Source organism: Hevea brasiliensis, chromosome 10, assembly GCF_030052815.1.
Source record: "Hevea brasiliensis isolate MT/VB/25A 57/8 chromosome 10, ASM3005281v1, whole genome shotgun sequence".
NCBI lineage: Eukaryota > Viridiplantae > Streptophyta > Magnoliopsida > Malpighiales > Euphorbiaceae > Hevea > Hevea brasiliensis.
Window position 1 is genome coordinate 87,803,351 of NC_079502.1, and position 15,806 is coordinate 87,819,156.

Genomic DNA, 15,806 nt, shown 5'->3' on the forward strand with positions numbered 1-15,806 from the left:
TTCAGTGTTTGTATTACAAAAAGCATTTGTTCTTTCTGCTATTGCACAACAATGGACATTTTTCTGTTACTATTGAAATTGAAGCCACCATCTTGTGAAATGGATGAGTACGTTGAATTGCATAGGGGCTTTCTGTCACAATTTTGATATTCTTTAATTGAATGAAGGGACCAAACTATCTCATTGCAATATGTAACTCCAAAGAATTTGATGTGAGTTGAAGTATCTCAACTCTAACATCTATTTGGAACTTGAGAAAATAGTCAAGAAAGTGAGAGAATAATGGGAATTGAATAAGGAACTGGCATTTAAGAATTCATTAACTGAAGATACAATCTATTCCATCCCTTATTTATCTGTAACTACTCAACAGCTTATGAACATACTCCTAAAAGATTCCTAACCAACAAACTATTGGAATGTTGTAATTACTATGGTGATGGTGGAAGTATACATTCAGAGCTTAGGTTGATCAGTTAAGACAAAGCCTGTCACAACAAAACTACAAAAACCAGTAATGGGATGGCCTTGACACCTCCCATTGCTGGTTTCATCTTTGAACTTTATCTCCCTCCCAGCAACAAGGAACCCCTAATAAACTAAAAGATAATGTCATGATTCATTTGATACGGCAGATAAGTAAAAAAGATGTCAATAATAACTAATTTCACAAAACCTGACAGGGTTCAAGGATAAGCATGTATGCACCATTCACAATAAACATGGAAGAACATGCAGAAATATCATGAATTTGTTAGTACATGATGCGAGCAAGATATTGCTCAATAAAATATTCTAGCCCCACTGAAACCCCCTTCTTTATAATGCAAATGAAAAATCCCAACAACCATAATAAGACACTGTTTGCATCAGTGGAACAACAAAATGCATAATGGTGGTCACTACTTAGAAAGTAATCATGATTCACCTTTATTTCCTTTCAGATTGATTACAGAAAGTTCTTGTTCGACAAACTCTCTTGCACGGATGGGAGGATATTTGCTGGCTAGCGGGGATTCTGCGAAGTGACCTAAAGGCTTTAACGCAGCATCTGATGCTATGTGTGCAAAAAGCTTCAAAAAAACAAGAGTGACAAAACATGCAAGCATAAGATGCCTTGATGAAAGTTACACAGTTAATATTTTGGGCACACACATTTGATTTGACTCGGAAATGGAATGGGAATCAATCTATTCCTGTAATTTAATTTCAATTTTAATACCAGACTCAAATTTTCAATACAAAGTAAATTAAGAAAAGAAAGAGAACGCAAGAAATTCAATTAGAAATCTAAAACTAAAATCAAATAAAAAATAAAACCAAATTACTTACCTGTTGAGTGCTGAAACCAGAAGCAGGAAATTGAGAACAATAAATTATTGTCGAGAGCGCATAAACCAAATTACTTACGGTGGTGGATTGTCACAAACGGAAAGAGGGAGCAACTCCTCACTGTCGAGAAAGAGAGAAAAGAGGAAGAGCCATTTTGAAAGAGAGGAGATAAAATGCGGCTGTCAACATTAGGGTTTTAAGTCTTACAATCTAAACTTTCTGACGGATTTCTGACGGAACTATTGTCCATCACAAATTTCGTTAATAATCCGTCGCTAATTAGTTTAATATCCGTCACTATTAGCTTAAATTGATACCCGTCATTAATCCATTGAAAGTCTGTCGCTAAAAGAAATTTTTTCTGACGGATTTATTTCCATCGCAAATTCCGTCTCTGAAACAACTGTTTTTTTGTGGTTCGTACTTTTATTCCTACATACGGTAGATAACTGAAAAGGTAACATTTAATGAACAACACAAGTTAGTAATCTTTTTGAATTAATCAAATTTAGTAGCTTGACTGGACTAGTCGAACAGATCAAAAGTAAGCCAATAGAAATACAAGATAGTTTTGTTGAGGGTCAATCCTAAGCCCACCTGTATGTGAACTCTTATCTTGCAAAGTAAAATCAGAGGTGTTAAGCTGAGTGTTTATAAATTAATTTGATTAATTATTTTATTATCTTAATTTTATAATTTTATTATATATTTTTATTGTATTTATTCTCATATTCATCTTAAAAAATTTATTTTCTTACAATAATTTAGATAAATTATTTACATTAGTTTTAATGAATTTAAAAATTATTTTTTATTAATTTTAATAAAATATTTATCTATAAAACATTAATTTATTTAATTTAAAATTAAATTATATTGTACTTGAAATATATTTTAATAATATTATAATAAAATATTGAAAAATAATATAGTACACTTTAGTTATTTTAATAATTTATATACTTATAAATTACATTTTACTAAACGTATTAATGACCTATTAGTCATTAATAAGTATTTTAATTAAACACGTAACTAGTTAAAATTTTAAATGTTCATAAACTCAAATTAGCTTATAAGCACTAAGCTAATTTTCATAAACTAAACCAAATATCTTCCTGATCATATATATATATATATATATATATATATATATATATTATTCTAACCCTGGTATTGTGGACTTCGCGTATGTACTTTCATTTCGTGGAAATTCAATCGTCACCCGGATCTGCAATTTCGGGTCGAGCAGATAAGCTGCTGGAACTATTTCAAAACCGGATCAAGATTATAGGCTACCCCATCGTTTTCAGACGTTCTGGACGCGTTCCAGTTGTCAAATTTGGCATAGATAAACTCGAACTCTACATTACTCAATTTTGCCTTGAACTGGGTTAGAATAAAATTTATAAAATATTCGTGGATGATAAGAAAATTACAATTCCTATTGCAATAGCCTTATAATATTTTTAAGGACTGCGGGGCAGGTTTATAGAATTTTTAAAGTTAGTTTGGATAGTTTTTGAAAAATATTAGTTTTGAAATCTTATAATTGAGTTGTCTGATGTTGTGATTATTACTTGGTTTGGAGGGCCCAGGAGGGGTCATATAATGATGATGAGATATAGGTTGAGTTTAGAAGTGTTATTTGAACCATTTTGCAGGTTGGGTACGTCATAGGTATAGGGGAGACTCTGCTGAATTTTCAGCACAACTTAGGGTGTCTTTGGTCTTTTCTAAACTTGTATTGAGTCAAATATATTAAATAATTATAATGAAATTATCAGGTGAGCCGAGATAGCCTTTCTCCTCCGTCCAACCGCCACAGTGACCTCGGTTCAAGTTTGTGAGTAAAATATTAATTTTAATTGTAATTTCGATATTATTATATGTTCAAGCATACCCATGCATCACTTATAAATATGTATCTATGTAGTTAAACACTAGGCACGTTTTATATTACATTCATAATTGTTGAAGTACCATGGATGTTATTTGTGGTAATTTGGAGCAGTGTGTGTGCGTGGCGTGCGTGTGGTATGGTATTGGATATAGACAGGACGGGCAGACATGGCTTGAGAGACACTCGCTGGGACTCGGTCCTTCGGGGTAGACACAGCTTGAGAGACACTCGCTGAGACCCCATATTTGGTTTATTAAGTGAAAGTCCGGCTTGAGAGACACTCGCTGGCAGAGGTTGGATTAAGGGGGCTGTATAGGGGATCAGCTCCCATATATGTATTGCTTGACAGTGTTGGGTGTGTGAGTGCTCCAAATTGCCTTTTTACTGTTATGATATGAAAATTATGACGACATTACATTTCACTCCACAGGTACATTAGCTTTAGATAGTTATAGAGATTATGATTAAAATTGGTATTTTACTCTCTGAGTTGAACGCTCACTCCTGTTCATCTATTTTTTCAGGCTACAGGAGGATTATTTGTTGTGAATAACCTGCTCTTCTTCTTCGCAGGTCCATTAATAGCATTTAATGTATTTTGTACAATTGAGTTAAATTTTAGACTCCACATGTGTTAGAAGCACTTATTTTTATTTTGGGCCTGTATTATAAAAGTTATGTTAGACCTGTAAAATTATTAACTGTATGCATGATGAGATTGGATGAGGGAGCTGAGCTCCTATTTGAGTTATGACATTTTGATTATGTGGAGGGTGAGCTGAGCTCCCCAATTTATTATATATTGTGTTTACAGGTCCGGCGAGTCAAAAACTCCCCGTTGAATGGTCCATTTTATGGTCGGACTATGTCCTGTTGAATTCTTGAAATTGGGCCCAAATGGGCCTTAGAGTTGGGTTGAGGAATAGTTAGGCTTACTACAGGCCTCGGGGGCTTTAGGCTAGCTCAGGTCCTAGTGCCGGTCCGGCCCATAGGTTGGGTCGTGACAAAAGTGGTATCAGAGCTTAGGCTTTAGATTCATGGGAAAGTATGCACCTAGAGCTATCACATGCGGAGTATAGGATTCTGTTTTGTCTTTTTTCTGTAATTCTTCATTTCTAGATTCTGCGTTATTCCTCAGTTAATATAAGAGTACTTCAGTTTAGCACCTCAGTTTTGTGAAGTACGTAGAAGTGTGAAATAGAGTTAGCAGACATGTTAAGGTCTGTCATGGAAATACGTTCTCCAAGAAACACTATATTTCTATCAGTATGGCTATAAGTGTTGTGCCTATCTGGTGCTAGGCACAAGTACATAAAGGTGAGTTTTGATAGTATAATTGCACTAGATAAGGGTGAGGATACCACTGCTGGCAGTCGTCAGTGGATGACCCAGTAAGAGTAAGTTTATAATAATAGTAGATTCAAGAGAGATAAGAGATTAAGAGACCTAGTCTGTCAGGACGTATCGTAGTAACTATACAATATTCTCGATGTCTGCTCTGTAAGCTGCAGATTACAGTACCGACATGATATTATTATGTAGAGCTGCGTGCATCCCCGTGGTGCTCCATAATGAGGGTGTTTGCGGATAGCCTCTGTTTTGGTACAATTATGCCAAAATAGAGTTCTATAGCTGCAGAGGAGTTGGGAACTCCTGGTTAGGGATCTAGAGCTAGAATATCGAAAGGTCATAGTTGGGTGGTAACTAGAGTCAATAACTCGATTACCCTAACATGAGCTCGAGTTACATCAAGAGTTGCCATCAGACTAGAGGTTGCGGGTTAGTTGCAAAGTAAAGGTGACATCTATAGAGTGAGACCATCTGGTCTTCGGTATGGAATTTTGGATGGTTTTTGCAGTACGACAGATGTTTTACTTAGATCTTAGTGAGAATAGTATATCTTGTGTGTATCAGCAAGGTGTAAAGTACAACCCTACTACCTAGGGAAGGTCGAAACTATGAATTGATGATTTACAGAGCTATGATATGATAAGAGAGTCATTAATTTGACATAGTTTTGGCAAGGTGGTAAATGTAGTACCTTTGTTGCAGTAAGTTAGGGTATAGTCCTATCTTTTCAGAAGGGATCGAAGGTTATTACTGATAATAATGACTTATGGAGAAGTGTCCTAGATGGGATTGTAGCGTGAGATAGAGAGTTGTTAGCTCAGGTATTCTGGAGATGGTACAAGTTCCATGTAGGAATTATAAGATGTAAGATCAAGATGTATGTAAGCTTTTAAATTGAATGACGGGTTTGGATACCTAGTATTTTAAGTTTCAGCTAATTAAATGGATATGAAAAATTAGGGTTGCTACAGATCCCCTCCCTAAGGTAGTAGGGGGTAGTATGTAGTCCAAAAGGGTAAGAATAGAGATCACACAGGAGAAGTATAATTGCTATTCCCTAAGTTCATCCTTAGCTTCTTAATGCTTAAGACTAAAGTATACTCCAAATAAAGTAAAAGAAAAAGAACAAAAGTTAGCATCCATAAATCATAGAATATGTATATATATATATATAAATAGATGGAGTGCGGTTCAAATGTAGTAGGAGAGATAGCCTGAATGCCAGTAGAAGTCTAGCTAGGGTAGTTAGAGGATCAATTCTGAGTAACATTGAGGTATAGATGACGTGGTAGGGATAGTGAAAAGGTATAAGTTTCTGATATGACAATCAGGTTCAAAAAGAAAATAGAGGTGAAGGATGGAAGAGTGAAAATTCGGATTTGGGTAAGATAAAAAGAGTTGGCTAAAGAATAAACTGGAAAAACAGATTACGATAAGATTAGGAAGAATAGAGCCAAAATACCGAGGAGGTGAATGTGGTTCTAGGAAGGGTAAACGAGATAAACAAAAAAAAAAGGATAGAGAGCGTAGAAAATGATGGCATTAGGAAGAACATTGTTAAGTTATGGAACCCAGAAGTACAAGACTTAGAGCAGGTCATAATTGATGTAGTGTTAGGAGCCTGAGCCTAGAGCTTAGAGTTACAGGATCTAGATTAGACCTTATCTGTTTTCTACCCCCAAGGTAGGATAATGGGGCAATGACATAAGAACCCTTTTGGTTGTTGACAGTATAATGGAAATTAGGTGAGGTGTGCGACCAAAGTAGGTAGTAACTGTTGAGCGTGCTGTGGTAACTTGAATTGTATTGTCAGATAAAGAAGCAAGATCAGTAGGAGTAAGTTGGATAAAAGTCAACATAAGGGATATAAATATGCAAGATGAGGGATAATGTCACAGAGGCTTGATATTAAAATTTAGAGTGGTGAGACCTAGAGTCAAAAATTAGAGTTAGACATATATTTTCAGTGTGATCGATAGAATAATTATGTAAAAAAAAAGAGTAATAATAAATAAATAAATAATAGTAAGATAATATGTAGCAGAACGCTAATAACGGTCAGAATAGGACAAGATAGATATAGGTGTAATTATAAGATATTGAGAAGTACATGGATTAGAGGAGTGATTGTTGGTAAGATTGGAATAGATCTGAAAGAATCTGTGAGTGCTCTTATCTTCTAGAATATAACTAAGTATAAGGAGCATTGGACAAATAATTATAAGTATGGAAGATAAATAGAGAGTAAAAAGGAAATAGTAAATTCTAAGATGATATGTCAGGCAGGACAACAGTATAACAAATGGTAGATACAACTGATATCTTGTAATAATGCACAATAATTGCAAAGAAATAATGAAACTAAAAAGGGAGACTAAGGGGTGTGAGCTAAATCTTGTTTATTAAACAATGGTATACCATAAATGGTGGGAGAACATTTCTCCTTCTTTTCAAATTGGCTCGTGTTTCAATTCTAGGAGATTATGTTAAGAAGAGAGGTCGTGTCAAAGTGACCCAATTAATTGAAAATTTGATAGGCGTTAGTATATATCCAATCTTTTGAGGCGAAAATGACGATAATGGTGTACCTAATGTTAAGTATGAAAGAATGATCAGAGAGGTAACATGAGTTAAATCGAGCTAGTTACTAGGGCTTATAACCCTTTTAAACTATAAGCTGGAGGAAGTGCTATTTGCTAATGAGTTACAGCAAATGAAATTGTTGCTAATGGGAAAAGTTGAGGCTGAAGTTTGGAAAGCTATGGGCAGTATATGTGATTATATTAAGGACAATGAACATGAGAAGTATCTTGTTCAGAATTAAGGCATGACACATATTTCCCACAGCCGTGTTAGTTCAGATGGAACTTGTAATTTCTGGGGCTCCTATCCATCCAGGATGAGCAATTTCCTACTAAGGCTGGTAGGGAATAATAATGTTCTGATAGTAAGTTGGGAAAGGGGATACAAAAAGAATTTTCTATGGTTAATTATAAGTGTTACGTAATGTGAAGAATGTGCTGGTAGGAGTCAATCGTAAAGTTAGAATTCTCGAAGTAATGGAACTAGTAATCAAAATAAGACTAAAAAATAAATAAAAAATAAATAAAAAGAAAGTTAAAGTTGATGATGGGATGGACATCCTTGAAGGAAAAGGTGTAAGGGTGAGATAGGACTCAGATTAAGGAATAAGTACAACATGTTGAAAAGATATAAAAGATAGCAGAAATAGGAAAAGAAAGTGGATAAGATCCAAAGGACAGGAAGAAAGCTCGGTAGAGTTAGTTATAATGATGAGGATAAGAAGGAATATGTATGCTAGGAATACACTAAGAGATATTTGAAACAAGTTATTATGAGATGATAGATTAAAGGAGTAGTAGAGCCTTGATCTGAGTGCCAATGTGTCAGAAGTAGGCCACATACTAAGAAGCTTTATGAAGAAGTCTAGATATTTCCATTCCAGAGAAGGAGTGGAAAACAATAAAGTTGCATTAACTAGATTGTCAGGGAATATAAATACATTTGTCCTATAAGAGAAGAGACCTAGTTCACTTTCCAATATTGATAAGTGGTGTAGGGTACGCTTGACACTTGGATAGAGCTCTACATAACTAGTTGCATAAGATGGACAAGAGCTAGTCTAAGGACCTTAGTAATGACACAAAAGAGATTGAAAATTTGAAGTATCATGGAAGTGAGAAGATTTATAGGTATTGACCATTAAGGTCATAGGATAAGTAAAGGTTTCGAACGAGATGTATATGATAGGTGCTACAGGAAAGCATTTCATAGGATACTATAGGGTAAGGAACATAAGTCATGTTTTTGGAAAACAGAGATTATTGAAACAAAGGAATGAGGACTGAAGTCACCAAGAGACACGTTAGGGCGTAATAAAAGTGAGGTAAGCGCCAAAGTTGATTAAAGTTATCAGATATCAAGTTGAGAGTAGTGGAGTTATAATGAGTACTAGAGATGACAAAAAAAAGGGGTAAATAAGTAGTCAGATGTGATGGTTTAGACTTAGAAGGAGGATAATAGCTGGCATACTACGACAGGGGCAAATAGACATAAAAATTTTTAACCATCCATGCAGATCCAAGGTGGAAAGATGTAAAATTTGCAATGGGTGACCATGTTCTTGAAGGTTTCTCCTATGAAAAGGGTTATGAGATTTGGAAAGAAAATGCAAATTGGCACTCCATTATGTAGGACCTTTTAAGATCATGGACAGAGTGGGAGCAGTTGCCTATCAGCTAGAGTTGCCACCAAACCTTTCTCATGTCCACCCAGTATTCCACATTTTCATGCTTAGAAAGTATGTTCCCAATCCTTCTCATGTGCTGCGACCAGACACAGTGGAGTTAAATGAGAATTTGATCTTTGAGGAGCAACTAGTAGCCATAGTAGACTATCAGATGAGATAACTTTGGTCAAGGCAAATCCCTATGGTTAGTCCTGTGGAGGAGTTAATCTATGGAGGAATGCACTTGGAAGTTAGAGAGGGATATGCGCAGCAAGTACTCATAAGTTTGATATGCAACTGTGTGTCATTATTCTACCTTGTGTAAAATTTGAGGACAAATTTTCTATAAGGGGAGAAGAATGTAACATCCCTAATTTTCAAATAATATATATATATTATTCCAAGCCTGGTATTGTGGACTTCGCGTATGTACTTTCATTTCGTGGAAATTTGATAGTCGCCCGGATCTGTAATTTCGGGCCGAGCAGATAAGCTGCTGGAATCATTTCAGAACCGAGTCAAGATTATAGGCTACCCCACCGTTTTCAGACGTTCTGGACACGTTCCAGTTGTTAGATTGGGCATAGGTAAACTCGAACTCTATATTACTCAATTTTTGCCTTGTACTGGGTTAGAATAAAATTTATAAAATATTTGTGGATGATAAGAAAATTACGATTCCTATTGCAATAGCCTTATAATATTGTTAAGGACCGCGAGACAAGTTTATAGAATTTTTAAAGTTAGTTTGAATAGTTTTTGAAAAATATTAGTTTTAAAGTCTTATAATTAAGTTGTCTGATATTGTGATTATTGCTTAGTTTGGAGGGCCCAAGAGGGGCCATATAATGATGATGAGATATGGGTTGAGTTTAGAAGTGTTATTTGAACCATTTTGCAGGTTGGGTAGGTCATAGGTATAAGGGAGACTCTGCCGGATTTTCAGCACAACTTAGGGTGTCTTTAGTCTTTTCTAAACTTGTATTGAGTCAAATATATTAAATAATTATAATGAAATTATCAGGTGAGCCGGGACAGCCTTCCTCCTCCGCCCAGCCGCCGCAGTGACCTCGGTTCAAGTTTGTGAGTAAAATATTAATTTTAATTATAATTTCGATATTATTATATGTTCAAGCATGCCCATGCATCACTTATAAATATGTATCTATGTAGTTAAACACTAGGCATGTTTTATATTGCATTCATAATTGTTGAAGTGCCATGGATGTTATTTGTGGTAATTTGGAGTAGTGTGTGTGCGTGGCGTGCGTGTGGTATGGTATTGGATATGGACAGGATGAGTAGACACGGCTTGAGAGACACTCGCTGGGACCCGGTCCTTCGGGATAGACACGGCTTGAGAGACACTCGCTGGGAACCCGCATTTGGTTTATTAAGCAAAAATCTGGCTTGAGAGACACTCGCTGGCAGAGGTTGGATTAAGAGGGCTGTATAGGGGATTAGCTCCCATATATGTAATGCTTGACAGTGTTGGGTGTGTGAGTGCTCCAAATTGCCTTTTTGCTGTTATGATATGAAAATTATGACGATGTTGCATTTCATTCCATAGGGTGCATTAGATTTAGATAGTTATAGAGATTATGATTAAAATTGGTATTTTACTCTCTGAGTTGAACGTTCACTCCTGTTCATCTATTTTTCCAGGCTACAGGAGGATTATTTATTGTGGCTAACCTGCTCTTTTTCTTCACAGGTCTATTAATAGCATTTAATGTATTTTGTACAATTGAGTTAAATTTTAGACTCCGCATGTGTTAGAAGTACTTATTTTTATTTTGGGCCTGTATTATAAAAGTTATGTTGGACCTGTAAAATTATTAACTATATGCATGATAGGATTGGATGAGAGAGCTAAGCTCCTATTTGAGTTATAACATTTTGATTATGTGGAGGGTGAGCTGAGCTCTCCAATTTATTATATATTGTGTTTACAGGTAGGGCGAGTCAAAAACTCTTCGTTGAATGGTTCATTTTATGGTCGTACTCTATCCTGATGAATTCTTGAAATTGGGCCCAAATGGGCCTTAGAGTTGGGTTGAGGAATAGTTAGGCTTACTACGGGTCTCAGGGACTTTGAACTGGCTCAGGTCCTAGTGCCGGTCCGGCCCATAAGTTGGGTCGTGACAGTATTAATTCCTTGTACTTCAACTTGCTGAAGATAAATAATGCATAAGAAAAGTTGATTTGCGTCATTGCTTTAATCATCAATGGCTTTAATGAATCACGAGAAATATTGCAATGCTTTTGCAGATGATAATCAATTTATTATACTCTCTTTCTCTATTTTGATTTTTAAGCTATAAACCCGTGATTTTTACAGGGAAAAGTACCCTCCTACAGACTACAGCCTCAGCACTGATCAAAATTGTCATGCTACAGGAATCACTATATATATACATATACAGATATGGTTTTTGGTTAACTATCCTTAGAGAATCATGGTCATCATTTACATCTTTTGATAAAGACTATAATTATATCAATATTTCCCTGCATGAAAAAGAGTCATGACAGTTTCAATAGAAGCTTTAGCAATGGCGGGCATGGATTACCTTGAATGGGGTATGGATGTCCAAGAATGGGAGCGAGAAGAACCACCTCCACCTCATTTGCTAGCAGAAGAAGAAGAAGAAGTTGCAAGGAATTTGAATGTTGCATGCAAGCCTTTACAAGCTCAGTATGGTGATGGTGGTGAAATCGGCTCAGATTTGTATGTGGAAGCGAAACAGAGTAGAAATGTGGATGAGAATATGCCTGAATGGTGGAAGCCCATAGTCTGGATGGTAAAAACTATTATAAGGCTACTGGTGATTACATGGGTTGATATCATTGAGAAATATAAATCTTAGCAGAGACTAATAATTTGTTTTATATATTATTATTATTTTTTATGGTGAGATGATGTCATTGATTAATGTTTTCTATTGTAATTGAGTTAATTTGTTTACTTGTACTTTTTATTTTACTGGTTATTAGAGTGCAGTATTTTTGTGATTTGTAAATTATTTTATGTTTTTATTTTCACATCAGATGAAATAAATATTATTATATGTTAGTATGAACATTGACATGAGTGATGATGAGATAGTGCAGTGTCTCTCAATCATACAGGAGATTTGTTATGTTAGAAATGAATTTTTCTTGCCTGGGATATAATTATTAAATAAGTGAATTTCATATATTCATATATTAAATTTATGATAAAATGAATTTTATTAAAAAAAAATTAGCAATCAACTAAATCGGTTGCTAATCAGTTTAATAATCGATTTAGTCAATTGCAATGAGCTTTGTTATAAATAGTAACTGACAATCAAATCGATTGCAAATAACAACTGATAAATCGGTTGCTAAATTAATTAAATTTAAAAAAATAAAATTTTTAATAAAAAACTATCGGCTGTTAGTAGCAACCGATTTAACAACTGAAATCGATTGCTTATAGTAACTGAAACATAATTAATTTCAAAAAATTTGGTGTTTTTAATTTTATAATTTTGTAATCATTTTGTAAATTGATTGCTATTTGCAACTAATTTTGTAATAAAAAAGTTGGTTGCTAATTTTTAAAAAATTATAAAAAAATTAAATTTTCAAATAAAAAAAAAAATTCAAATAAATAACTTTTACAAAAATTACTAAAATAATAAATTATTAATGAAAATTAGTACTAAAATTAATATAAAAATATTATAAAAAATTACTAATAATAACTATTATAAAAATATTAACAAAAAACTAAATATAAAAACATATTTATAAGACAAATTACTACAATAATTACCATATATATATATATTATAATAAAAAATTACTAAAAATTAATACTACAAATAATTTACCAACAAAAAATATTTTTGTTACAAAAATTTTTATTTTATGCAAAAGAAAAATAAATTAAATTAAAAAATATGAGAAAGAAAAAAAAAAGATAAAGAAGAAAAAAATTGAAAAAGCAAAAGATGATGGAGAAAAAAACTAAGAAAGCAAAAGATGATGATGAAAAAAATATATGAGAAAGAAAAAAATGAAAAAGAAAATAAATGAGAAAAAAATAATAAAGAAAATATATGAGAAATAAAAAATAATGAAGAAAATATATTAAAAAAGAAAAGATGATAAATAAAAAAGATGATAATGAAAAAGAAGATAAAGAAAATGAGAGAAAAGGGAAGAAAGAGAAAAAATGAGTAGTGGGAAAGAAAATAATTAGTGGGAAAAGAAAATGAGTAGTAATTTATATAAGCGAATTAGTAACTAATTTTAGTAAGTTATCAACTTCTTTTAAAAATTAGGGGGGAATTTTTTGAGGAAAAATTTTGCAATCGATTCATATTTAGTTATAAAATCAGTTATTAATAGCAACCAATTTCAATCAGTTACAGAAATCGGTTGCTATTAGCAACCGATTTGTAAATCAATTGTAAATCAAAATTAAAAAAAAAATGGGCGAGAATAAAAATCGATAGTTAATAGTAATTGATTTAAATCGGTTTTAAAAATTAGTTGCTATTGGCAACTGACTTACAAATCGATTGCTAAAAAAAAAAAACAAAAAGTTGGATGAGAATTTTTGGAGAAAAAAATCGATTGCAAAATCAGTTGCTAAAATTGATTGCCATTATCAATTGATTCAGAAATTGATTGCAAATAAAAATGTAAAAAAATGAGACATAATTTTTTTGAGGGAAAAATTAATCACAAAAATCAATTATTGTTAGCAATCAATTATAAATCGGTTGCTATTTAGTAAACGACTTTGGTAACCAATTGTAAATCGATTGCTAATAATAATTAATTTAGCAATCAATTCTTAAATAATTCTTAAATCAATTGTTAATTTTTTTTTAAAATTAGTTATTTTACTAAAAAAATAAAAATTACAAATTGATTGTAAAATTAGTTGCTAATAACAATCGATTTCAGTCAGTTGCAATAATCGGTTGCAAAATTAGCTATTTTTTTTGTAGTGTTTAGATAAAAAATTTTCATTAAAAATGTGATTTTAAATTTAGTAATATATATGATTGAAATGAGGTATTATCTAAAATATTGCGTGAAATTAATGTTGTTATGACTTTTTTTGAGTTTTGAAAACTTAAATTTGTCTAAATTTTAGTGCTGGTTGAATCTTGGAATCGATTCACGACGCTCATTAATCTGGCTCAAAATAATTTGCAATTCATTTAATTCACATAAAATATGAAACAAATTAAACTCGAATAACTCAAAAAATTAATGATTCAATTAATAGTTAATTCGATAACATTATAATTTTTACTTATAATTAATTTTATTTGAATTATCCAATCAAGTCAAATTTTAACTTGAAAATTATATGAATAAAATTAATTTACATATAAAAATTGATATTTTGACTGGAAACGATGCATAATCCGCACATTGACTTGAAATTCTTTATGTACGGCAAATGACATGTGATTATGAGCTCACTTGAAAACAGACAATACAAAATGACCTGCAACCCCAAAATAAATCGAATCCTTTTGTCAAGTCTAATTTGCATGTTTTAGGCATGCATGTAGATGATGGGGTGTACCAAATTCAATAGTAGAGATCAATTTGCAGTTTACAAAAAAATTAGGGTTTAATTTTATTGAATTTTGAAGAAATCTTTTAACAGTGAATTTTTATTTTTAACACAATCATTAGTGATTTCAATTGTGAGAATATATATATATATATATATATATATATATATATATATATATATATATATATATATATATATATATAGAAAATCAAGTGTTGCTAGTAGATGGATTATCTTAAATTTATATTCTGTTAATTTCGTGAAAAATATATTTTTTTCATTATTTAAGATATTTAAAAAAAATGAGTTAATAGAAATATATTTTTGATTAAAGAAAAAAATAAATAACTTTTTATAAAAATTTGACTTTTTTAGATTTTAATAATTTTATTAAATTGTGTAGACACCTATGTATGTATGATATAAATATGTATTATTAATTTAATATTATAACTAAATAATAAAAAATATTTTTATGAAAAATATTGTTTTTTACATAAAAATTATTTTTTCAAAATAAATGAAGGCCTAAAATCAAAAATATATTCTCGTTAATTCACATTGACCTCGTGAAGAATTCTATCATGTTATTAATTGCTAGCTTGACCATTATAAGATGAACTAAAATTCCTGGGCATGATACTCAAAAAACTTAGCATCACGGCATTGATCATCATACATGGTCAGAATTCCATATTGGCTCCTCCCAGCGGCATGCATGCGCGAGAAAATAGCAGGATAAATTAATGAACTGCTCAATATCATTCAACAATCAATCAATAGCTTAATTAATTCCTATTTGGAATTCATCTCTTCACTTCACACGTGATTTTTCAGCACAGTGTGAGCTCTTGGTCTTCTCGGTATATATACTTGTCCTGTAGGCCTTAGCAGAGCTCACCATATATGCATCTTTCATCCCCCAGATTACAGTTCTTGAAACCAAGAATCGATCGCCGCAAATCAAAGATAATATTTTGATCAGAAGAGGGAGCGCGTTGGCTTGAAGAAAATATAAGAAACAAAAATAATGTCAGCGTCAATAGAAGCATTGGCAATGGCGAGTGTGGATTGTAATGATATTTGCAGCCACATGACCATTGAAGAATGCGATCTGCTGCCACCTCCGCCGCATTTGCTAGCTCAAGGAGATGAAGAGTTGAAGGAAAATGCCAAGCTACGGACACGTTCCTCTGGAAAGTTGAAAAAGATAGTGGTGGCTAAGGCAATGGTTGTTAGCACATCATCTCCCATGAACGCCACCCAGAAGTAGGTTGCTCAAGGGAAATTGCACCAAATTCACAAGGATGTTACTTCTACTTTTAAGGCTAACTGCGCATAAAGTAAAGAGAGAGATTTTCATTTCTTTGATTTCCTCCATATTGGTTCTGTATTTG